A 25,290-nucleotide genomic window follows, 5' to 3' on the forward strand; every position below is an offset into this window, starting at 1 on the left:
AATTTATAAAACGGCTAGTCTTTTCAATTTCTCTCTCTCACTTTCCTTTCTTCACTTTTCTCTCTGAAAAAATTCTCTCACTTTTTTCTCACCCTTTCCCATCTTCAAAAGCAGAAAATTTTCCCTCATGAAAAGAAAGTGGGTTTCCTTACAATTCAAGAAACGGGTCCCATTGCCTCCGTTCGTCTCTGCCGTGACATTTCGTCCCAAAAGTCCCGCCGTTACCCTCTGTTTTTTTTGTTGTTGTGTAGTGTGTGTATGCATGTTTCTTTTTCTGCTTCTTGCTTTATTTTTGGGGTTTTCTTGGTGAATGATGAAATCGGTTTGTCGTGGTTTTCTTGTTTCTCAAATGGGTTTTTAATTTTAATTTCCAAGAAAACATTTTTCTTGGAAATTCAAGAAAAGGGTTTGAAGATTTTCTCTGGTGAGGGGGTTTCCCATGCCGCCGCTGGCACGGAAGTGGAGGCCTATGTCAGAGAGGAAGACTAATGGGTTTTTTTTTTTTTTTTTTTTTTTGTGGATTCTGATTTGTTTGAATTGAGTTGCAAGTTCCTGTTGATTTGGTTCTTGTTTGTAATGAAAAACTTCTTTTTGGATTTTCTTTGGTCTCTTGCTTTTTGGAATTTCCTGGTTCTTGAATGTTATTGATTTTTATTAACTAGACTTTTGAATTTTGTATAATTTTGAATGCCTTTCTTGGTTTTTTATTTTATTTTATTCTAATTGGTGTGGAATATCCTTTCAAATGTATACGGACTTGAATTAAATTTCATGTTCCAGTTGTTTTAAAAGATTTTTCATTTATTTTCTATGTTTCTCCTCTGAAATTTTATAATTATATCCCCAACAGTGACTTCACTGTTGGGGATCTTGCCTTTTATGAGGGAATCAATTGTGTTGTTGGTGGAGATGATCTATGGGTTTAAATTGGTAGTGATGAAGATAGGTTCTAGATTTTGATATTAACATGTGGCAGTGGTAGGTCAATCCTGAAAGTATAGGGTTCTCTTCTCCCCATTATTCTTAGAGTTCCTCACTGCATATTTAACAAAGGGAAGAGGAATGGAGGTTGAAAAAAAGAAAAAGGAAGTCATATCCAAACTCCAATCCTTTCATGCACCAGACATTGAAAAGGATATATTATGTCCCTCAATATGACATCTAATTTGTCAAAAGGGGATTTGATGTATGTTGTTTTAAATTTTTCCTGAATTCACTGTATGTTATGGATTTCTCTTAAATGGTACATGTACACAGGTAAAGTTACAATCAGTCTAGAAAGCATTTGATTCTAATGCTTTTATTCTTAAGTATTGGACTTACTGGCTCATTTGTGCATTCAAATGACATTAATATGCACACATTTGAGCTGGAGGTTCTGGAGGTATGTGTGTACTTTTCCAGGGGCTGCCGTAATGCTTGCAGAGTTGGCTGTAGAGGCTGGTTTGCCTAATGGTGTCTTAAATAGAGTTCATGGCAGCAATGCAAGGCTTCTAATAATTGTTTATCAGATTTTTTCACTCCATTAATACCTTCCTTGAGCATGGGTATATGCAATTGATCTTTACATTAAAGCCATCAGTTTTTCCAATTGAATACTTTACAAAATTGTGTACTTCTCTTTGGTCTATCATATGCCTTTTGAGGAACATGGTTTTATCTTCATGGTCAACCAAACTTGTTTGATTTTGATGCTTTTATGATGCTATCTGCCTTATCACAAATAGATTTCTTTTTTTCTTTTTCTATCATCTTTTAGCTTTTCACTTTCTTGACTTGGGACAGGAAATTGTTAATGCTATTTGTGATGATGATGATGTTAAAGCTATCTCATTTGTTGGTCTGAATGTGGTAAGTTATTCCTTAGTGTTGACAATGATACAAGTTGCAATTTATCACTTCTATTTGGAGTTTTTTGTTCTTTCTTCATTGATAAAACACTATGTCATTTGATTTATGCACATCTGACAATGAGCAACATAGGTCTTTTACTTCAGATTGTTGATCAGTTATTTATTTATTGTTCAAAGGTGGGCACTTACATATATGCAAGAGCATCAGCAAAAGGGAAGCATATCCAGGTACTATTCATGCATATGCTTTGGTAACGAGCCTAAAGTTTCTCGAGCATTGTGGTTGCTGTTTTATTAATGCAGTAGTTGAAGTCAATGAAAATTGGCTGGCTGACTGTTGTCTTCAGTCCAATGTTGGAGCAAAAAATAATGCAGTTGTCATGCCTGATGCAAGCGTGGATGCTACTTTAAATGCACTAGTTGCTGCTGGTTTCAGTGCTGCAGGACAAAAGTGCATGGCACTTAGCACAGTTGTTTTAAGAAAATGTATCTGAACTGTGCTGATCATATAGATTTTAGAGATCAAAACCTTTCTTTGATAGTTTTCATGTTTGAAGATTACCCATCTGGAATTTTTGTTATATTCCATTCTGTATTGATTATATATATTATTAAATGTTTGTTTCTCCAACTGCAGTTGATAGACAAGGATCCAAGCAAGCAAGGCAATTTCCCTGTTCTGGTCTGCCATAAATGCAACTGTGATGAAATGATTGGATTAATCTGATGAGGCAATTGAGGCTATCAAATCTTTTCGTCTTCTCTGCCCTTACGATTCTCAGGAATCTCTTTGCAATATGTTAGTTAAACTCTACAAGGTAATACTAAAACCAGTTTTATCCAATAAATAGTTTCTTATATTTTACTTGCCATTCTTTGTCATTTGCCGTTTAGCTAGTTACTTATATTTCATCACCTTAGAAAGGTTAGTTGGGGGAATTGCTTGTATCAACTATTAAGGTTTAGGGATAAGATACTAGATCTTGTTGGTGTAGAGATGGGGAACATATGATTCATAACATGACGTGATTGCATGTAATTAAGCTTACTGGAAATTATAAGTTGACACCTATTTATCTCTTTTATTAAAAAAAAGTTGACACCAATTTATATAATGCTTACTATTGTTGTAACCTTTTTGGTCTTGATGATTTGTTAAAAGTAAGCAATGAATAACAAAAAATTTGAATCTTGTAGTCATTATTACTAAAAAAGAATACCAAAAATGAAAATTCCAACTGACTATGATTGTTGAACTTTATTTTATTTTTCACTTTTAATTTCAGAATTGGATACCTTAATGTCTATTGTTGGGAGTGGAATTGATCTTTAAGGCTGTGATTGGATGAAGAATTTGCGAAATTTTTAGAATTTCCAAATTGAAGGGATTTAAATTGATGGGAATTTTAATCCTGTTGATCTAAATTTCTATTGTTTAGATAAGTATAATTAAGAATTTAGAAATTAGAGTAGTATAATCTTTTCAATGATGATGTAGCCAGTGATTTGGTGATGATGGTAGTATGGTGGAGGATATTATGGCAAATGGCGGAGGTAGCAACAAGTGATGGTGGGGGCATTGGTGGTGGTGGTAGCATTGACTGTGGTGGTGATGGTATGGCATTAGCAACGGCAGTGGTAATGATGTGAAAGGCAATGGTGGGTTGTTTAAGATAATTATGGTGGTAGAAATTTGAACAATGACAGCTTCTTCCACAATTTTTTCATTTGGGGCTTTGTACATTCCTACATGGAATTTGAACTTGGGCTATGGATATTTGAAAACCAAGTTCACTCTATTGTTAAAGCAAACAAGGGAAAACAATGTTGGAAATTCCAAAATTGCAACCGAGTAAAATCCTACATAAAAATCTCTCATTATTGACATTCCAACTCTGAAAGTAACTAGACCTAAAAGAACAACCTTCAACACCACCACCATTGTTACATGTTTCAACTCACCATAGTACTATCAGCCATACCACTCTGGCCCTACTGCCTTTATCATATGTCTGTACACCACCTCTTAACTGCCACATCGATTCCCTTTTGCCACCACCTTTTAGCAGCCCAATTAGATTAGTTATGTGAATTAATTGAGTTTTAGCTAAAAATGTCTTCTCAGTCCTCACTGAAAAAAATGTCCATGTCATGGCAACAAGGGGAGCAATTTCTAGTTATATGGGCAATTCCTCAGCTTCATGATATTGATGAATTAGCAAAGAAGGTTGATCCCTCAATAAAAGGAGCATGTCCTATGAAGTTGTTATTACGTTTTGCTTATATTATTTCCTCATGTGTACAGGGGAGGTATTTCTGCACATTTAGTATACAGGGTGTTTCTGGAATTTTTATAAGTTCTATATGATGAACTATTTGGTGTGCTGTCTGTACTTTCTTCTAGCCTTCGAATTCTCCGCTGTTGTTTTTGTCTAGGAGAAACAGATAATTTTTTTTTTGGCATGAAAATTGCAATTCCCTCTAGGTGAACAAGTTAAATCAAACCCGTTCATCATAAATGTTTCTCACCTTGAGTTCCTAATAAATATTTTGCATTTAATTTAGCTGTAAATTAAAAACTTCTTTGTTTGCCTAGAGCTATGTCACCTAATATCCATTCTTTTGCAGCGAGAGCCAGAATTCAGGCCATCCATGTCTGAAATTGTCCAAAAACTCTTATGAATGATTTAGATGGAACCTTTCAAATGAGGAATTATCTTAATTAGGAAATGAGTACAACTACGATAGGTATCAGCTAAAGAGGAGCACGCAGTGGTTGCAAATTTGTTCTTGTAGTTGCTCTCTAGAGGGAAGTATCTACATAACTGAAGCCTCTTAACGTAATTTACAACTCATTACTTCTTATCGGCATGAAGTGCTAATGCAATTGTTTTATGACTATTTTGTGAATACTGCTTAGCTAGTAATTATTTATTGTGTAGAAATGTTTACGACTCAATTTTGTGTTCAATTTTATATATTATATATCTATCTGTTTGACTTTGTCCATGTTAAGCTGGCTTGAGCTATATGGCTTGTGTTCAATTTGGTGTTGATGACCAATTTGAGCTATCTGGCTTGCTTGGCTGTAATTGATAGGAATGCGCGCTAAACAATTCTGGTTTTTAAGTCCTTTGAAAGGTTTAAATGAGCTAATTTGAATGCTCCTATGAAGTTGTTATCATGTTTTGCTGATATTTTTTCCTTATGTGTACAGGTATGGTATTTCTGCACATACGGGAATGGTTCTGGATTTTTTAAAGTTATGTATGACCTATTTGGCATGCTCTGTACTTTTTCCTGGCCTTTGAATTCTCCACTATTGTTTTTTTCTAGGAGAAACAGATATATATATATATATATATGTATGTATGTATGTATGTATGTATAATTTTTTTTTGCCTCCCTCTTGGTGCACAAGTAGCATTTTTTTGTCCCATTAGATTAGATTCGCTAATGAAGAAGCATGGTTTAAAGTCAAAGCAATTGTAAAATCTTTTTCTTAAGTTGGAACTACTCTTATCTTTTTTCTTCTTTAAGGTTGTCAAATATCTTTACTTGAATTAAACCCCACTCTTGAATGTTATTGGTTCACAGTTTAATATTTCTTTATGATGCTCTAACCTATTAGATTTTATGTTTTGTTAGCCCTCTGTTGATGTTCAGTTGAGACTGGTGGAAATAACAAAGATTTCTCATTATTTATACATATGTCCACTTGCTTTGATGGTTGTCATGTTCCTAATTAGCTGTTGATTAATATTCATGCATATATATATTTATATCCTTTTTTATTTAATTTTTACATAATAGTATAATTAAGATTGATTTACACATGAAACCATTTATCCTTTTAAAATTTTTATGATGCTTTTGAGTCTAGTGTATGACAGGACTTGAAATAAATTGAAATTGTAGTGTTTATGAAAATATATTGAAACAATGCCTTAGATGGTCATTATGTTCTGAATTAGTTGTCAAATCTAATTAGTTGATTCAGATTCATGCAATGCATATTTATATTCTATCGATTCCATTTTAAATGATAGTATAGTTAAGATTGATTTACACATGATATCATTTCTCCTTTTTAAATTTATATAATCCTTATGACCTTTTCGATTCATGTGTGCATCTAATCTGCATTATGGATGACAGAATTGGTTGTTGAGACAAGATGCTGTGTGAAGTAAATGTCCACTAGGTATTGGGTTGGCACATTCTTTTGACCATAGCTGGTTTTGGTTTTGTACTTTTATTTTCACTTTCCCTTTCATTAAGAGAATTAAGATAATAATTGATCTACGGAAAATCCCAGTAAGGCAATCAGCTGTTGATATCTGTGGATGCAGTGGTTCATTTGAAGCTCACCCTTCTGTTTTAGTTTGTTGCTAGTATATATTTGGTTCTTGTACCTGCCACTTAAGCCACCGCCAGATGTCCAAGGGTTTGCTGCTCTTTGACAATAACCCTCTAATTTTAGTTTCTGAATTTTATTTGGGAATTAAGTAAAAGTTTATAAATGATGAATTTTTTTTCTTAATGAATGGGATTTTGTGGAATGATGCAGATAAGAAAGTTAATTATGCTGTGAAGGTCCATGGTATTGAGGTATCACCTTTAACATCTTGGCCTTAACTTGCAATTTCTTCTATCTTTGGTCTTTTTTTTTTTTTTTTTTTGGGTGTTATTGGCATAATTTTCTTTCTATTGGGGTGATCTTGATATAAGTAAGATTGGATTATGTAACTTTATAATGTAACACTTGTTTTGATTTGAACAATGCTCCAAAGGTGACATTATAAATCTAATGTATGACATCTAATGCCAGAACAATGCTCCATCTCAGACTCAACCGGAAATTTCTTCACTCTTTGGTCTCTTTTTTGTGTGTGAGTGTGTGTTATTGGCATAACTTTCTTTCCATTGCTCATGTTTTCTTTTAGGAAATTACTTGACTTGGGTGATTTTGATATAAGTAAGCTTGGATTATGTAACTTTATAATGTAACACTTGTTTTGATTTGAACAATGCTCCAAAGAAGGCATTATAAATCTAATGTACAATATCTAATGCCAGAAAATGCCTCTTGTTACATGTTTTGATGTTCTGAATATGATCAAACCACAGAGTTTATTTGTCCCTTTTGCCTACTGGATGTTTTGTATTTGCTGAACATTAACTAATGTATGTGCCATTTGACATATATTTTGCCATTTTTAGTGAGGTGACCTTACCCTTTGTCTTTCTTTCAGGTAAAGCCATCTCTAGTGGGAAGGCTGTCATTGAGGTTTCTTAATTTGGGGTGCATGCCCATGCAGAATAGCATGATCTTTATGAGGAGATAACTTGTCCTATTTTAGTAGGAAAGTTTGTGCTCTCTCACACCCAAACTTTACCTGGATATACATCACCTGTGAGTCTCATTTTACTAGATTTGGACTCTTTCTCAATGTATTGATATTCAAGGGGTGAACTGTTTAAACATTCTCACTGTGTGTATGCCGTCTTATACAGTGACTCGAACAATGGGTTAATAAATTTCCTATTATTTTAGGAAAGATGATAGTGGCCTGCAGGCATAAAGCTATCATACTGATAGTGGCCTCCCTGTTTAACCATATCTCCAGCAAAAAATCACCTGCATTATAGGGTTCTGAAATTCTAAATGTAGCTCAGACTTGTCTTACTGTCCCATGCGATGCATCCTGCCACTTACCTCTTTTTGTGGCAGTTTATTATTATTATTTTTTTTTGGGGGAGGGGGAGTTATTTTGATGCTCATTAATTTGTTTGCTTTGTAGTTTTTATTGAAGATATGAAAACATGGTTTTGCATGATACAGGATAAAATGCAGGCTTCTTGGAGGTACAAATGCTCAAGAAGTTAGAGCAAATGGTTCTTGATATGCAAGCAAGGTTGTTGCTGGATATGCTAGGGAGATGAATTGAATTAGCTTTGATAAATCCTTCGTCTTTAGTATCTGAGCCATGGCAGGCATCTGGTGAGATAAAATCTGGCATTGATCCTGAAATAATAAAATTATGAACTATTTTTTTCAACTTAATTTGCGTTACCTAATAAAAGAATATGATCTTTTTTTTTTTTTTTTTCAATTTATTTATAAATGTGCAGGATTAGAAGGGAACTCCTTACAAATTTGAAATAACTGGGAATGCAGTTATTCTGTCTATATTGCCACTGTGTAAACTGTTTGTTCAATCTCTGAAGGAAGCTAGAAGCTTAAGTGGTTCATTTACCATCTGAGCTACGCAGTTAGCATGAGATTTGACAAATTTTATTTTTTGGTTTCTGTTTCCTTTATTTATGAATTTCTTTACTAGTTATTTGGTTTTTTTTTTTTTAATCTTCACAGTTTTACACTTTCACTTAGCATAGAGTAACTTTTATTTTTAGAGTACTTTTCTACGACTCTAAAACCATAAAACAAATTGACACGCTTAAGCTGTGGTATGGGCCTTGTTGTACTTTCTTGTTTTAGATGATTTTAGTGCCTGTGTGGTACCAAGTAAAAGAGAATTTGGTTTAAATATTTGTCAATGCAATCACAGCTAGTTTGAATTTTCAATCTTTTCATATTTTGATCACGAAATATAGTCAAGAGATGTATTGAGGAAGAATATGCCATTATTGTACGTAGACAGAAATATTCCATAACTTTCATTTCTAGAATATTTTTGTGATTTGAATTCTTATGTACTTGATACTTCTAAAGTTTGTTCGTCTCACTCTTTCTTGATGGTCTTTTCCAGCCCTTTGATTCTGTAGTATTGACTTAGGCATTAATCAATATGTCTGTATATATCTCTATATATTGATGTTTTACAGGATCTTCTCTTGCAACTTGCAGGATCTGTACCCTTCTTTTATCCTCTTTGATTTTTCATTTTTGTTTTTAAATATTTCATAATATTGTTTCTTAGCAATATTTGTGTTCCAAAATTTGATCTTGATTCAGAATTTGCAAGGAGGAACTATGTGCTGCCTACAGCAACTCACAAATTATTGCTTGCTATGTAGGAATGTGGCGAACAATCTATTCTCTGGACCTACACCTGCAAAATTGCTGAGTATTCCAAATTTTAGGTGCTGTGGATTTTTTTTTTCTGCCTTTCATATATATATAGATGGATTGCCTTTTAACATGGATATGGTTATGTTGTGTATGCCAAATCCTGGAACTAGTTATGTTAGTGCTTCTCTCACAGTCTGTTTTTAATTAATACAGAACTCGTCCTTATTTTTGAATTTTTCCATTTCTTTTTGGATATTAAGCTATTCTGCAATGGTATTGTTTTACCTAACTTGAGACATGGAGTTTGTTAGTTGCTTATATAGAATGCTCATGTTAGGCTAGGAGGTCAGAACTTGTAGATTTCACACTTTGTGAGGAAGTCTTTTGTCATCCATGTTTAGTGAATTAGAAACTGATTTTTTTTTTCCTCTTTTTTGTGGTATATGTATTTGTATGAGATCTGTCAACCACGCTCTGTTCACCGAAATTTCAAGCCTGCGAATCTTCTCCTTAATGATAAGCTTGAATTACGTGTTTTAGACTGCGGTTTGGCTCCTCTACTATTGTTTGGTTGTGTGTGTCAGGTAATTTTGTGTGTATGATGTTTAAATCTCATTGATATAAAATGCTACAAATTACTATTTTTGACTGATGTTTGTATATGTTTATTGAGACCCTGTGTTGGCATTCAACTTTATGTTTTAAAGCTGTTTTAATTAGAAATTGACAGGATGCAATTGAACAATTTTATAAAATTTTTAAAAATTGTAAAACTTTGTGGCAAAGATGCTGAAGAATTTGAAATTGCTAGATATTGGATCTTTTAGGAATGTAACCTGGGAAATGAAACTGGAGAAAAGAAATCGTTTCCTTTTTGGGAGATTGGAGATACCAGCGTCCGGTTTTGAGGACAGGAACAAGTTGATGTTCCTTGCCCTTGGACATTTGGAGCTTTCTTTAAAGATGTATGCTTATCTCATTTGACATTTATTATTTGATCACAAATAGAAAATAAATAAATAAATAAGAAGCCCAAAATAGAAAGGGACACAAATCTAACATGGTTCACCATGGTTGCCTTTGTTCACATGTGAGAGAGAAGACCTTGCCCTTCTCTCTCTATCTGATACAAGCGTCATGGACCATGGTGACTCTAGGCCTCTGGCTTCTGAAAGAAACCTTTTTGCATTACTTGATAGAGCCAGGTCCAAAACACAAGACACCTCACAACAATCTTTCGTATTCTCAAATTCTGGCTTTTACTTTTTGTGGACCAGTCACCATAGCAATCCAAAGTTTATAGAATAAGTCAATGTTCAGTGATGTACATTTTAATTTATGGGGCTTGCTGACCTGTCGTGTCCCTCAAGAATTGGTATTCTGTAGAGCTTGGCAGCTTTCACTCCACTTTCGCTTCCACATCAGGCGTTTCTTCCTCTTTTCCTGTTTTTGCCCTGTGAGTTTTAAATCTGAACTATATTCAGTTTTACTGGAGAGGGGGCCTTCAACTTTTCAAGCCAGTTGTTTTATGTTGTTAGTTGAAAAGAATTTTCTAAGAAATTGAATATCTATATTTTTTTTGATGGTGGCAACAGGTTCAACAGTCGAATATCTGCCTCAAATGGGTCAAGTGTCAGCTTTCCCACTTGGGAATTCGATGATACTGACCTGTCCATTCAAGATGCAATACTGGTAAAATATTTTCCCAAATTGGCAGAGACGATCTCCGGTATCTGGTTGGAGATCTCACAGATCTCCAATTAGATATGACATAGATCTTGCAATCTTGGATGTTTCTGCTCTCTGTCGCCTTTTTTTGCAGGTTTCAACTAAATCTGACTACCACCCGTGGACACCCGCACGTTTGAGCTGTTGTTTCTGCTCAGTCAGTGATGGGTCTCATCCTTCACCACCCGACGACTAACATAATGTGTCTGAGTCCAAATTGACTTGACCCGACCCGTGGACACCAGATTTGAAGACCTTTTTGTTCCTTTCTAAGTGCAGAGCCTTTCATTTGAGTAATATTATTGTCCCTCCAAAAAATTTCTTTTCAAGAGCTTTTAGCAGGTGCTTCTTAACTTATTAGATTGCTTCAATCAAAAAGATTTTTCTGAAGACGTTTTCATAGGATTTTTTAGTTTCTTCCACAACTGTATAGTGCAAAGTCGTATTTTCTGATGTCTTAGCATATTGTATAATGATGAGTCTCATCCTTCACCACCCGATGACTGACATAATGTGTCTGAGTCCAAACTGACTTGGCCCGACCCGTAGACACCCCTAGATATGTAGATCATTTTGTTCCTTTCTAAATGTAGAGCCTTTCATTTGAGTAATATTATTGCCCCTCCAAAAAATTTTTTTTTCAAGAGCTTTTAGCAAGTGCTTCATAACTTATTAGATTGCTTCAATCAAAAAGATTTTTCCTGAAGATGTTTTCATAGGCTTTTTTAGTTTCTTCCGCTATTGTATAGTGCAAAGTCATATTTTCTGATGTCTTAGCATATTGTTACCTTTTTACTTATGGGCAGTTTGGGTAAATTTTTATATCATAAATGGCCACTCTACGTTTTGTTTTAAGTCATTGTTGTATTTGTTTTAAAAATCAATATAGGTGGCTTTCCTCGAAAACCAGTGCTTCCACAAGCTCAAAGTCAACTTTTGAGGAAAAGTTCCTTTCATAGCAGTCTCAAACTTCAGGTTTGTTGCTCTTTGCAATCTCTTTTAACAATGTTTGGTTTATGATGCTGCCATGGCCCATGAGACTAGGAATTTTGAGTTATGTAGCGCAATTTTTCAGATGTAACTTGTAGGTTGTGGTTGTTTGTTTGTTAGTTGCAAGCTTAAAACTAGGTGGTCAGATCTTGGAAACTTAATAAATTAGATGATTACTGGTTAATTTTGAGCTTCAATTCTCCTCTGGTTATAGTTTCTTAATGTTGTACTTGTAATTACAAGCATGAGATTCTTTGACTAGGATATAATTGTTTTTCCCCCCTGCTGATGGTTTTCATGTTTTGGCAATCAGCCTTGTTTTTGAGGGTGGTGGACCATATGCTACGAGGCATGATATCGGTACCTATAAGGCCTCTAGAGAAGCTGAAGTACAGTGAATTGTTGCCTCAGAATAATTCTCCAATGGAGAAAGGTATTTCTTTTATTATCCACTCTTATTTTTTTAAATTGTTAAAATTTCCTTATCTCTTTTATTCTGTTCTAAATGAAAATTGACTTTTGAATATCTTTAGCAGTGCCAAGAGGGAGAGTTGCGAAACCAAGAGATAGATATGTTGAAGACAATGGAAGAACAAGTGTATTTCCAAAGCTTCAGAATGAATAGGAGGTAGATGTGAAAAACACACTGGCAGTTTCACTGCCCAAGAAGAATCATGATTCAGTCATGAGCAGCATGGATATGGAGTTCTTGCCACCATGACTTCCTCCATTTTATCCTTTTGAGAAGTTCTCTGTGGAATTAATGGTACCTTTCCAAGTAACTACAAGTATACATCCTTTAAAGAGTCCGAATGCAAGTTCTGCAAAAGCCTTCACTGTTGTGTTGCTTGAGCTACTGCAAATAGCTTTTCTCATGAAAATTTTATTGGTGAAGGTATGCTTGGTAGTATTTATAGGGGTGAGCTGCCCAATGGAAAGGTAAGATTATTTTAACTTTATAAGAACTAATTTGCCAGGATGATGGCGTGGCTGTTCGATTGTGTGGCTTCTACTTTAGAATGCCTCATGTACGTTTGTATTTGTTCTCTTTTTTTCCCCTTCATCTTCTCTATCCTCATTAGGTAAATTAGTTTTGAAGTCTGAATTACATTTACCTCCACGTGTGAAAATAAATGTCTGTAAGGTAGTCCCTCCAACCCACCTTCCCAATCATCACTATTTCCGCAAGTTTCAAGTAACGTGGTGGATTCTTCTTCGTCCTCATAAGTAATTTGAGATCCTAATAGTTAATCCTCAATTTCTTAATTCTTTTATAGCGTCTGGCAATCAAGGAACTGGACACTAAAGTTTCCGGGCAGCTGAGTAATGAGGAATTTTTAGAACTACTTTATAGTGTCTCTAAACTTCGCCATGCTAATCTTTGTGGAGATGGTGGGTTACTGTGCTGAGCATGGCTAGCGGCTACCTGTATATGAGTGTTGCAGAAATGGGACACTTCATGATGCACTGCACGATCATGATATCCATAAGAAATATTCATGGAAAACACGCATTCAGGTGGCGCTCGAAGCTGCAAGATCCTTGGAGTACTCAAGTTGAAGAACTAATTCACAAATAACATAAGGAAACTAAGTTGAGATATAAAGTTCGGTAGCTGCTTATATACAATGCTCAGATGTTCATAAGAAACATTCATCAAAAACACACATCCAGGTGGCGCTTGAAGCTGCAAGATCCCTGGAGTACTCAAGTTGAACAACTAATTCAAAAATAACATAAGGAAACTAACTTGAGATATGAAGTTTGGTAGCTGCTTATTTACAATGCTCATGTTAGGCTAGGAGCTTGGAAACTGGTTTCTTTGTCATCTCTTTTATTTCTGACCTAGGAGATCACAACTTGTAGATTTCACATTATTATCAGGAAATCTTCTTTCATCCATGTTTGGTCAATTAGAAACTGATTTTCCCTCTTTTTTGTGGTATAGGTATTTGCATGAGATCTGTTAACCACCCATTGTTCACCAAAATTTCAAATCTGCCAATCTTCTCCTAGATGACAAGCTTGAATACTGTGGTTTGGCTCCTCTACTATCATCTGGTTCTGCGAATTAGGTAATTTTGTGTGTGATATTTAAATCCTGTTCATATAAAGTGCTACATATTATTGTTACTGACTGATGTTTGTAACATTTTATTGAAACCCTGTGATTCAAACTTTATGCTTTATGGCTGTGTTATTTAGAAAATTGACAGAATGCAATTGAGCAATTTTAGAAAAATTTAAAATTTGTAAAACTTTGTGGCAAAGATGCTGAAGAAATATGAAATTTCTAGATGTTGGATCCTTTTGGAATATGAAACTGGAGAAAAGAAATCATTTCCTTTGGGGGGATCGGGGATACCAATGTCTGGGCTTGAGGACAGGAACAGGTAGATGTTCCTTGTGCTTTTATGTTTGGAGCTTCTTTCAAGATGCATAGCCAATCAATTTAAGGCTCCTAAGAGGTAGGAGTGTTCAATATAATGCTTGTCCCAGTTGATCTTTGTTATTCGTGCACACCTAGGAAAAATAATAATAAATAACAAGCACATAATTGTAAGGGACACAGATCTAACTTGGTTCACCAAGAATTCGTGTTCTGCTGAGCATGGCTGCTGAGTGCTGTTTCTTCCTCTTTTCCTGTTTTTGCATGTGAGTTTTAAATCTGAACTATATTAGTTTTAACGGAGAGGGGAGATAGCCTTCAACTTCTCAAGGGTATTTGACTGATGTTAACAAGTTAGACTCTCTCTTTCATTCTATGGTTTTCAATTCTTTCTTGATGCTTCTGTAAACTGGGAAGGAAGTTGTTTTATGTTGTTAGTTGAAAATATTTTTCTAAGAAAATGAATTTCTCTATCTTTTTTATAAGTGAAAGAAAACCTAATATTTATATCTTTTTTATGATATGATGCCCCCTAATGAATGAATATGTAGATATTGTCCTGATTCTGATTTGTAGATGTGTCAATATTGTGACTTGTTATAATTATATAACGTGTACCTGATGATGGTGTATTTATTGTCAGTTGTCTGGACCACATCTCACTGCTTATGGTTAGGGTGACCCGGAATTTGATTCGGGAAGTTATACTTACCAAAGTGATGTCTATAGCTTTGGAGTTGTAATGTTAGAATTTCTCATTGCACAGAAGTCATATGACAGGTTAGCACCCCAAAAGGAGAATACATGTGTTCTGCACTTATCTTTAATAATCGCATAATACCAATCCAACAAAAGTCATTTATCACTTATTTGAATTAACCGAGTTTCAACTAAAAATGTCTTCTCTGTTCTCACTAGAAAAAAGTGTCCAGGACACAGCCTTGAGATTAGAAATTTCTGGTTAGATGGGCAGTTCCTCACTAAAAGGAGCACATCTTATGAGGTCGTTATCACATTTTGCTGATATTATTTCCTCATGTGTACAGGTGAGGTATTTCTGCACACATAGTATACCGGGGTATTTCTGGATTTCTTAAAGTTCTGTATGAGCCATTTGCGGTTCTATCTGTACTCTCTCCTGGTCTAGGAGAAACTGATTTTTTTGTTGACATGAACAATGCAATTCCCTATAGGTGCACAAGTTAAATCTAACCTTTTCATCATAAATGTTTCTAATTTACCTTGAGTATGCAATATATATTTTGCACTTCAATTTAGCTTTGAATTGAAAACTTTTTTATTTTCCTAGAGCTATAAGTCACCTAATATCCATCCCTTCGCAGCAAGAGCCAGAATTCAGTCCATCAATGTTTGAAATTGTCCAATAACTCTAACAAATGATTTGAAATGAGGAATTGTCTTAATTAGGAAATGAGTATGACTACGATAGGTATCAGCTAAAAAGGTGAGCATGCTGTGGTTGTGAATTTGTTCTGAAGCCTCTTAACATAATTTACAATTCATTACTTCTTATCAGCTTGAAGGTGCTAATGTAATTGTTTATGATTATTTTGTGAATAATGTTTGGTGTCATAATTGTTCGTAGTTCCAAAATATTTATGCCTCAATTTTGTGTTCATTTTTTTAATGTTTTTTATATTTTTTTTGATAACAAGGGTATCCAGACCTCTTTGAGTATCTGACTATTCTCAAAATGCAAATAAACAATTGAAGCCAACCTAATCTAAGTTTATATGTGTGAAACTTTTTTCTAGAGACTTGAACCCAACCCTTGCCCCCCACACCACACAAGTATTTATACTGTATATTAGTGTTTTACTTTGTCAATGGTAATCTGGCTTGAGCTATATTGGCTTGTGTTCAATTTGGTGTTGATGAGCAATTTGAGCTATCTGGCTTGCTTGGCTGAAATTGATATTCTTGTGCACTAAACAATTTTGGTTTTCTAGTCCCTTGAAAGGTTTATGTTTGCATTTGCATGCTCCCTTAAGCTAGTGGGTGAATTGAAGCATATGCATTAGGCGTATAAGCCAAGTTTTAATATTCAATTTTTTTCTTTTCTGGGGTTTCTGCTCTGGATGGTTAGACTCTTATCCATACACAGGCAGGTATAACTTAATAGTTAAATACCCATTGCTCCATTAATAATGTATTGGCCCTAGTCATGGATAAGGTAAATACTCTAGGACCACCACAAGTGTACCCAACTCTCAAGAAAAATGTGAGAATCTCATAGAGGACACAAAGGTAGGTTTGTCCCTTAAATACCCAAAACGTTGCCATCACTGGTGGCTATCCAATATTCCAATTTGTTGTGCGAAACTGCATGCCCTTTTTCCACTAGTATATCTTGTAGTAGTACCTTGTAGATTCCCAATGTACCAAGGGTTAATCAATTGCCAATTATTTTAGAAAAGATGATTTGTAAATTTAGATACAATCTTGTCTTGTAGCTTTATAGCTATCATAATGATTGTGGCTCCTGTGAAGAGAAAGAAAATCAAATAATGAGAAAAATCATTTTCTTTACATGCTTGTTTGACACACTTGAAAAGGAAATGAAAAGCCAAAATATGAACACAATGTACGTTAGCATCATTCTTAAAGCCTCAAGGAATTTGAACTTAGTTACCAATTTTCTTTTTCCTTTTCTTTTATTTGTAATTTTTCACAATGGGTTTTGAACCCATGACATTACTCTTTACCATTTTCAATGGGAAGGAGGTGCCATTTGAACTAGACCTCATTGACAAACATGGTTAGTGAATTTACAGGGTTTTGAATTCATGACATTACCCTCAACCTGTTCTTCTGTTCTTATGGGTGAGGACGTGCCATTTGAGCTAGAGCTCATTGGCAAACATTGTTAGAGAATTTACATCAGCCTAATTTGGACGAAGTGTATTTTCTTGTTCATTATAATGTTGGAAGTAGCTGGTGTTTCTTTTTATGTCATCCATTACCACCCGAATATGTTGCGATGGATGATGCATCAACATATGACAGAATCCATGCAATTTATGTTGCTCTCATGCATCATGTTTCTGTCTATTTTGCTTTTACTTTTTCCATCATTTGAAACAGAAATTTGCATCATTCACAAGGAGTCAGCTTCTGGTCCATTGAGTTGATGGTAAACAGGCTTGCCTTTCTATAACTTTGGTATTTTCTTCCATCATATTTCATGGCATCTAAGTTTAAATTGTTAACTGTCATGGTGAACATTACTTTGCAGATCTTTCTGCTACCAGATGGTGTTGAAGTTGAACCATTGGTATCATAGTTGAAAGATTATTGCAGCTGTAATACCATTTGTATCATAGTTATTTCCCTTTTTGGTATAGATCATCATATGTTGTTGAGCCGTACTTTTACCCTACATCTTTTTGCTGCAAAGACCTTTATGTCTGTTGTGGTTCAATTCCATCTTTAAAGATGAGATGTACATCCCTCACCATGCCCATGGCTGGAATCCCTTACCAGGCCCATAGCTGGAATATGAAATTTGTGTTAAACATATGAATTTTCTTCTTTTTTTTTTTGGTGTAAACCTGACGTCAACCTTTCTGCCCCCGCTCCCCCCCAATGAAATAATATCACTCTTCTTAAGGAAATATTATCAGTTTCTTGATTCTGTTGTATTGCCTTGGGCATCAATACGTCTGGGTATATGATAGATGTTTTATAGGATCTTACCTTGCCAGATCTATACCCTTCTTTCATCGTCTTTGATTTTGATTTTTAAATATTTCACAATGTTGTTTCTTATCAATATTTGTGTTCCAAAATTTGATCTTGATTCAGAGGTTGCTTGGATGAACTATGTGCTGTCAACATCAGCTCAGTAGCTCACAAATTCTTACTTTCTTGCTATCCAGGAACGTACAGAACAATCTATTCTCTGGACCTATACTTGCAAAATTGATGAGTATTCCAAAATTTCAGGTGCTGTGGGTTTTTCTGCCTTTCTTTTATATATATTGATTCTTCTTTTAACATGGATTTAATTCTGTCGTGTATGCCGAATCCTGCAACTAGTGATATTAGTGCTTCCCTTACAGCCTCTTTTAAATAAGTACAAAACTTGACATTATTGATCTTTTACCGTTAAACTTGCCTGTAGCTAGAGCGTTGTGGAATATGGTATTTTTATTATTTGGCTGATTTCCTTCATAGTTGTAATTTTTATGCACTATAGTTTTGATATTTGCTGGTTCCTTTGTACACTTTCTGTGTGCTTTGGTTCCTTGTTTTACTACTTTATTTTTCAGTGAACTTTTATTACCTATCAAAAAAATACAGAACTTGATACTTCTTTCTTTCGTTATTTTTTTTTTCCATATCTTTTTGGATATTAGGCAGTCTGGAATTTTACAAAACTAGTGCTTAGCAGTGCAGCCATAAAGGCCTACTATTCTGTTTACCTGGAGTGATTGGGAATTTTTTGATCTAGTTTCTTGTATCTCTAAACTTTGCTGTGCTAATATTGTGGAGTTTGTGCGTTACTGTGCTGAGAATGGCCAGCGGCTTCATATATATAGAGAACAATCTATTCTTTGGACCTGTACCTGCAAAATTTCTGAGTTTTTCAAATTTCAGGTTCTATGGATTTTTTTTCCTGCCTTTCTTAAAACTCTGGGATGATTTGTTTTCTTAGATATCTAGGATAGTGCAGCCCTCCCACAATCTGGTTCATCTTAATATTTAGGTTGCCTTTTTTTCTGGGCACTACACATCGTTCATATTTGTTAAATTGGAGGTCTAGAAGAAGACCTAGGTTTTCTTGGCTAGATTTCAACCTGATCTAGTTTATCTGATATCTGGGTGCTTGGTGTTTCTCCAATTGGTCTAAGATATAGTATAATCTAAGAGATGTTCTTCTAGATTCAATATATGATGATGATACCTATTCTGGATGTCTTCATCATTAAACAAAGACTAACCATTCTAGGATCTCTAGACAAGATATTTGGGACTACGTTTTCTTTTCCTTTTTCTTATGTCTGACATCATAGTCAATCTGGATTAGGAACATCTGCTAATTGATTAAACTTCTAGAAATATTATTTTTAAGATTATTAAAATTATTAACATGAGTTAGTGATTACTTAAAACGGTTTGGTTTAAGGAAAATCTCATATGTTTCTATTCCTTTTGTCACTACTAGAACTTCTAAATCTAAAGTTGGGATCTTTGTGACATCTTCTTTAATCAGCTTGACTACCTTCTGAACTTAATCTGTCCCAATTCAAGGGATAAGGTTTTTTTTTTTTTTTTTGGTTCCTTTATGCTTGTTGGTGAGTCCTGCTATTTAGAGCAGCAACATTCTATAAGAAATTGTTAGTAATATTCCAAGAAAAATTTGTAATTATTTTTTGGTTTTGATTTGATCTGGGAATTATATTGATCTCAGAATTATCATAATTTCTTTGTAGTATAATCTTAAAGTCCAATATTTCCTCTTTCAATATTTAGTCCAAGGAAAAATCTATTTTATTCTGGAAAAGTAGCATCTTTTTTTTACTGAGAATATTCGTCAATTTTCTTCAAACCTCTGGATTACATTCTCGAGGTGTTCTTCGTGTTTCTGAAGAGATTTACTTGCGATTTGGATATCATCTATGTATACTAGAAAAAATTCTTGTTATATATTAAAATTCATCTATTTTACGTTGCAACACTTGTTGTGCTTTCCATTCTACTGAATATGGGTGCATCCTAATCTGCCAAAATTCTTATTTGTAATCAAATATGCAATTCTTATTTAAACTATCTGTAATCTATGACCATTCTTTTCTTTTTTCTAAAAATTTCCACATGATTTTCTACAAAGAATGGTGGTGAGTTGTGAGGACTCTTAAATGTAGTGGCAGAGCTACAAATATTTATTTGAAATTTTAAAAATTTAGCCTACAAAAATTAGAGTTGGTCCCCCAAATATTTGAGTTAGTCCCCCAAATATTTGAGTTAGTCCAATCGTACTCTTAAAGAAGAATTGGTACTTTATATTTATCAATTTCATTTTTATTGTAAAATGTGCTCTTTGGTAGACAATTTGGTAATTTATATTGAAAATAAAAATTTTAAGAATAGTATTGATAGAAGATACCAAGTTTTTGTTTGTGTGTAAAAAATTGTGCGTGTTCATTCTAAGTTTTGATAGATGTATGCGGTTGTGCATGTGTGTGGGGTTTGTCGTTAATTTGCTTGAGGAATTCTATTGTACCCGCTTGATTGTAGGCTATCTGATTTCCTTCTATTATTTATTTGGTTCTATCAGGATAATTTCACAAATTTCTTTGCTTTTATCCCTTCTTTCTTTAGGATTTTATCCTAGGCTAGCTTTAACCTATTTCTCAATTCTTGTTTTAGCCTTTTTCTTTTCATTTTCTTGGATTTTAAAGAAATTCTCATCTATTTGTTGTTGGATTTTTAATCTTCTTATGGCATTTTTGATCTGGGCAAGTGTAGTTTTTTCTGTTGCACTCATCCGTTTTTTCCTCCTCCTTTAGTCTGATGGCTTCTTCTATAGATATAACTTTCAATTTTGTATCAAGGTGATCTTCTACACTTAAGGTAGTGTCATTCTAGTAAGACCAGCTGAATAAGTCATAAGAATATCATCACTAGAATTTTCATATTCTGCTCTGTATAACATAGAATTTTCTTGTTAGGGTTTATCACTAGAAATTCTACTGTCTTGGATTTTTCTGGACATTTCTGAATTTTTTCCCTTTAGAAACTCTTCCTTCTTTAGGTGTTTGCTAACTTTCAATTTAAAAAAAAAAAAGGGGCTTGCTAACTTTCTGCTCTGTTGTTCATAACATAGAATTTTCTTGTTAGGGCTTATCAACAAGTAATTCTACTCTTGAATTTTCTGGGCATTCATATTACTATTTGTAAATTTCTAGACTTGATCCACTCTGTACTTCATTAAATATTTAATGTGTGTATGTGTAAGTGGGTAGGCCATAATGCACCATTGTCAAGTACAATTTTTATCTCGTTTCTCATGTTTACATTTAAAATATCTGACTCCCAAGTGATGGATTGTATTTGGTCTATGTATCTGCATCTGTCCTGAAGTCTAGCAACTAATTATCTTTATCTTTTTGTGGATTTAAGAATCTTAACACTGAGTTGCCAAATTTCCTCATTTGCATCAGTATCTCTCTTCCTTACAAGACCCTTAACATTAAATACTTTGGAAGAGTTGATGCCACTGGTGGAGAAACTAGCTCCTTTGAGTGGAGAAACTAGCTCACTCGGAGGAGCTTAATTGGTGTTAGAAGCCAAGAGCATTATGGTTGAAGGAAGAGGACAACAATATTAGATTTTTCCTTTGATTGGCTAATTCACATAGAATAGGAAATTTTATTGGGGAGTTAGAGATTGATTTTTTTTTTTTTTTTATAGGTAATAAAGATATATATTCAAGAACACTACCTTATGCAGAAAAACATAAGGGAGAGAGAAAAATACAAAGGGAAAAGAAAGAGTACAAATAGAGTGCCACTGAAAGAGGCCAATAGCTGGCCATTCGAACTTTCCATGTCCTCAAACGTCCTCCTATTTCGCTCCCTCCAAAGACACCACATCAAGCATAATGGAGCTAAATTCCAAATGCTAGACAAATGCTTTCCAGGCCAATTCCACCAACCGAATAAAGTATCCGCAACCGATCTTGGCAAGACCCAAGAAAACTCAAAAGATCTAAACACCAAACTCCACAGCCGATAAGCCTTTCCACAATGTAATAACAAATGATCCACCATCTCCTCATTACTACGGCACATGATACACCAGTCGACAAAATCCAACCCTTTACCCCTCAAATGATCACCTGTAAGGATCCTATCCCATATAGCAGTCTACACAAAGAAGGAAACACGCCGAGGAGCCTTAACCTTCCAAACACCTCCAAGGAAAAATAATGGGCAAGGGGCTTCTCAGCTTATTGTAAAACGATCAAACATCAAAGTCCTTTGTCAACTTCCATCGCATACGATCTCCGTTCTCAGTAGGAGGTAGATTTGAGCCCAAGGTACGAAGAAAATCATCCACACCACCCATTTCGCAATCATTTGGTCTCCGAGTAAAATGAACATCCCAGCTTCTCTGCTCCTCTATCCCCAACCGTTCAAGAGAAGAGGCTACCGATGCCTCTTTATTGGATGCAATCCCATACACACTCGGAAAAGTCAATTGAAGTGGAGAATCCCCACACCATTGATTTGTCTAAAGCTTCACTCTATCTCCCACCCCTACCTCAAAACGAATATTCTTGCTAAAGTCCTCCCATCCCATGCGGATACTTCTCCACAAGCCACACTCATGCACCCCTCTACCTAGCTTGGAAGTCCATTCCCCCCATTCTTCCCCAAACTTGAGGGCTACAACCCTTCTCCAAAGCCTTGTCTCCTCAATCCTAAACCGCCATAGCCACTTCCCTAGCAAGGCTTTATTAAAAGTAGTTAATTTCCTTACTCCTAACCCACCATTTTTTCAAAGGTGCACACACCTTGTCCCATCTCACCAAATGTAACTTGGAGTCCCCCCACAAGAAATCCCTTTACAATCTCTCAATTTCATTGGTCACATACGTAGGGATGGTAAAAAGAGACAAATAATAAGTGGAGAGATTAGATAATGTGCTTTTAAGCAATGTAAGTCTTCCACCTTTTGACGAATACATCTTCTTCCAACCGGCCAACTTACACTCAATTTTCTCCAAGATAGGATTCCAAATTGTAGGGGACTTATGAGATGCCCCCAATGGCATACCAAGATCGGTCATAGGCAAAGACCCAATCCGGCATCCCAAAATCTTTGCCAGGACATGGACATAAGGAACCTCCCCAATGGGGACCATCTCACTTTTCAACGCATTAACCTTTAAACCTGTCAGATGAACTACGTGTGAGGAAAGAAGTGGTTTGCTTCTGTAGAGGCCCATGCATGGTATACATTCAAGGAAGACCCAAAGTGCAGAGATGCATATATCAGCAATTGATGAAGTTACTAGTAATAATCCTGTTAGGGAGTGTTTTTGGGGATAGAATAATGGTTAAATGATTAAGTCTACTATTTTCCTAGTAAACATAAGCTTTTGGGACTAGTGGTAATTTATCATAGTATCTAATGATGCACAGAAAATCAGTAGGCTGAATGCTCCGTGCTTCAATGGGTTGGTGATTGCTTGGATCGCCTGAAATGAAAAAGACAGAAGATCAAAGGAGACCAGGTTGAACCGGCCAAGAATCCTCCGATGCTTAACTTAGTTTTTTCTCTAGGACTCAAGAATTCCCACTTTTTAGGAGTAGTAGAACTTACCTTTACTTGATGTTCATGAGTCCTTATATAGTGGGTTTTCGGAGTGGTTACTTGCAAAGTAACTTCCCCAATATTTGTGGAAGTTTGAAGGTTCAGACTTAACTTTTACAACCGCTATAGAAGTTAGAATATTTAATCTTATCTTCTACAACTGCCATTGGAAGTTAAGTACTTAATAGCGATGAACAAGGGCTTGGTAGCACATGGTTTGAGTTACAGGTTCTTGTGGATAAGTCTATTTTTGGAAATATCACAAGTGTTGGGGGTCGTCCAGCCGTTTTTCCTTGGATGACCCTCATGTCTATGGACGACCTTCTTACGTACACGGATGAGCGTATCATTTTGGGCTGACCTTTGGCTCTGGACGACTCCTATGGACGAACTGGAGATAGTCCAATTTTTAGTTCCCCATCAGTATCAAAGTGGGTGGTTGTGGAGTTTAAACTTTGTTTCCATTCTACGTCCCATTTAAATATTAAAAATTTCAAGTGTTAGGCCCCATTTATTAAAGGACATCTCCGCATATGAGGGAGAGTTTTAGAATAATTGTTAAATAATTTAATTTACCATTTCCTAATAAGTTTAAGCTTTTACGGTAAGTGATAATTTATCAATAAGATAATGGCAGAGGTATTTGCTAACCGTCTCAAACATGTAATTGCCGCTTAGTTTTGAGACTTGTCATATATAAAATTTCTGTAGGTCTGGATCAGCTTATTGGAAGGGGTTGTGTCTTGCCCAACAATCCTCATGTTTTTGGAGAATGGATTATCAGTTGCATCATTGACTTAAATCCTTAAGTTTTTCTTTTCTAACCACACAGTGGCACAGGTGGGCATTTTCACTTCTAAATGCTAATTTTCGCTTTCATTGCATTATTCTTATAATTTCATGAGTGCTTTACATTCTCACTCCTCTTGCAGAATGTGGTCCTCTTGGTATACTTTTTCACTGGGCTCATTCTTATGGTTATCTCATTCATTATGGGGCTTATGAAGATAACATCAAGTCCAAATTCTTTTCTCAAGGTGGTAGAGTTTTTCCATTTTAGATGATCGATTTAGGGTGTGGAAGGCATTCATTATGACAGCGTTAACTTCAAACCTATCTATTAATCACCTACTGAGTTTTGAGATTTAAATTTTAATTTAGATAATGGTGGTACATGATCTTGAGACCTTCTATAGGATTAAATTCGCCAGCACTATTCTGTGCCCTAATGACAGTTAGTGCAACCCTTTTTCTTAATATTGTATTAGTATTTTCATTTATAAATATATGCCCATTGAGGAAGTTGATGGAATTCATTGATGGCCTTTAATTACAAAACAACCTGTTAGTCATCAACACAATTATCAAATTGAAATTTAAGTTTTAAGCCAGCCTTATTGGGTAAATGGTTATATGGAGGTTTGTAGAGGAAAGTGAGGAAGTTGTCCTCTTAGATCTCTTACAAAACAGAAATGGTAGGAGGATCAGATTCTCTCATGATGTGTGGTGTGGTGTGGTGACTGAGCCCTAAAGGAGATGTATCTGGACTTATTTTGATTGTTGTGAATAAGGATGCATCAATGCTTTCCTTTTTCTCTAAAAGGGATTAAGATTTATTGTGGTTGATTGGGAATTGCGGTGTGTGAATATTTAATTGGACTCTATAACATATTTTTTCATGGGGGGGAGTATCGTATGAGATGGAGCCTAAATAGCAATAAAGATTTTAGTGTGTAATCATATTATGATTGTTTCAGTCCTGTCAGATTAAATTATTTCGGTTGTTTTAGTTGCACACCTCTTATTAGTGGCATTTATCTATAAGAAACTCTAAATTTATATTGATCTATCAAAATTAAAATTAGAATTTCTTTCAAGTAGCTTTATTCAGTTTTTAAAAAACTGAAACAACGAAATGTGTCTTGATGGGAGCTTTGCTAATTTTTTTA

General features: G+C 35.0%; 1 pseudogene; it reads left to right on the plus strand.

Annotated features, from left to right (window-relative positions):
• Positions 1–1,354: 1,354 nt before the first annotated feature.
• LOC142616537 (protein STRUBBELIG-RECEPTOR FAMILY 1-like) lies at positions 1,355–15,402 on the plus strand (annotated as a pseudogene).
• Positions 15,403–25,290: the final 9,888 nt, after the last annotated feature.

The sequence above is a fragment of the Castanea sativa genome, chromosome 11, assembly GCF_040712315.1.
Source record: "Castanea sativa cultivar Marrone di Chiusa Pesio chromosome 11, ASM4071231v1".
NCBI classification, from domain to species: domain Eukaryota; kingdom Viridiplantae; phylum Streptophyta; class Magnoliopsida; order Fagales; family Fagaceae; genus Castanea; species Castanea sativa.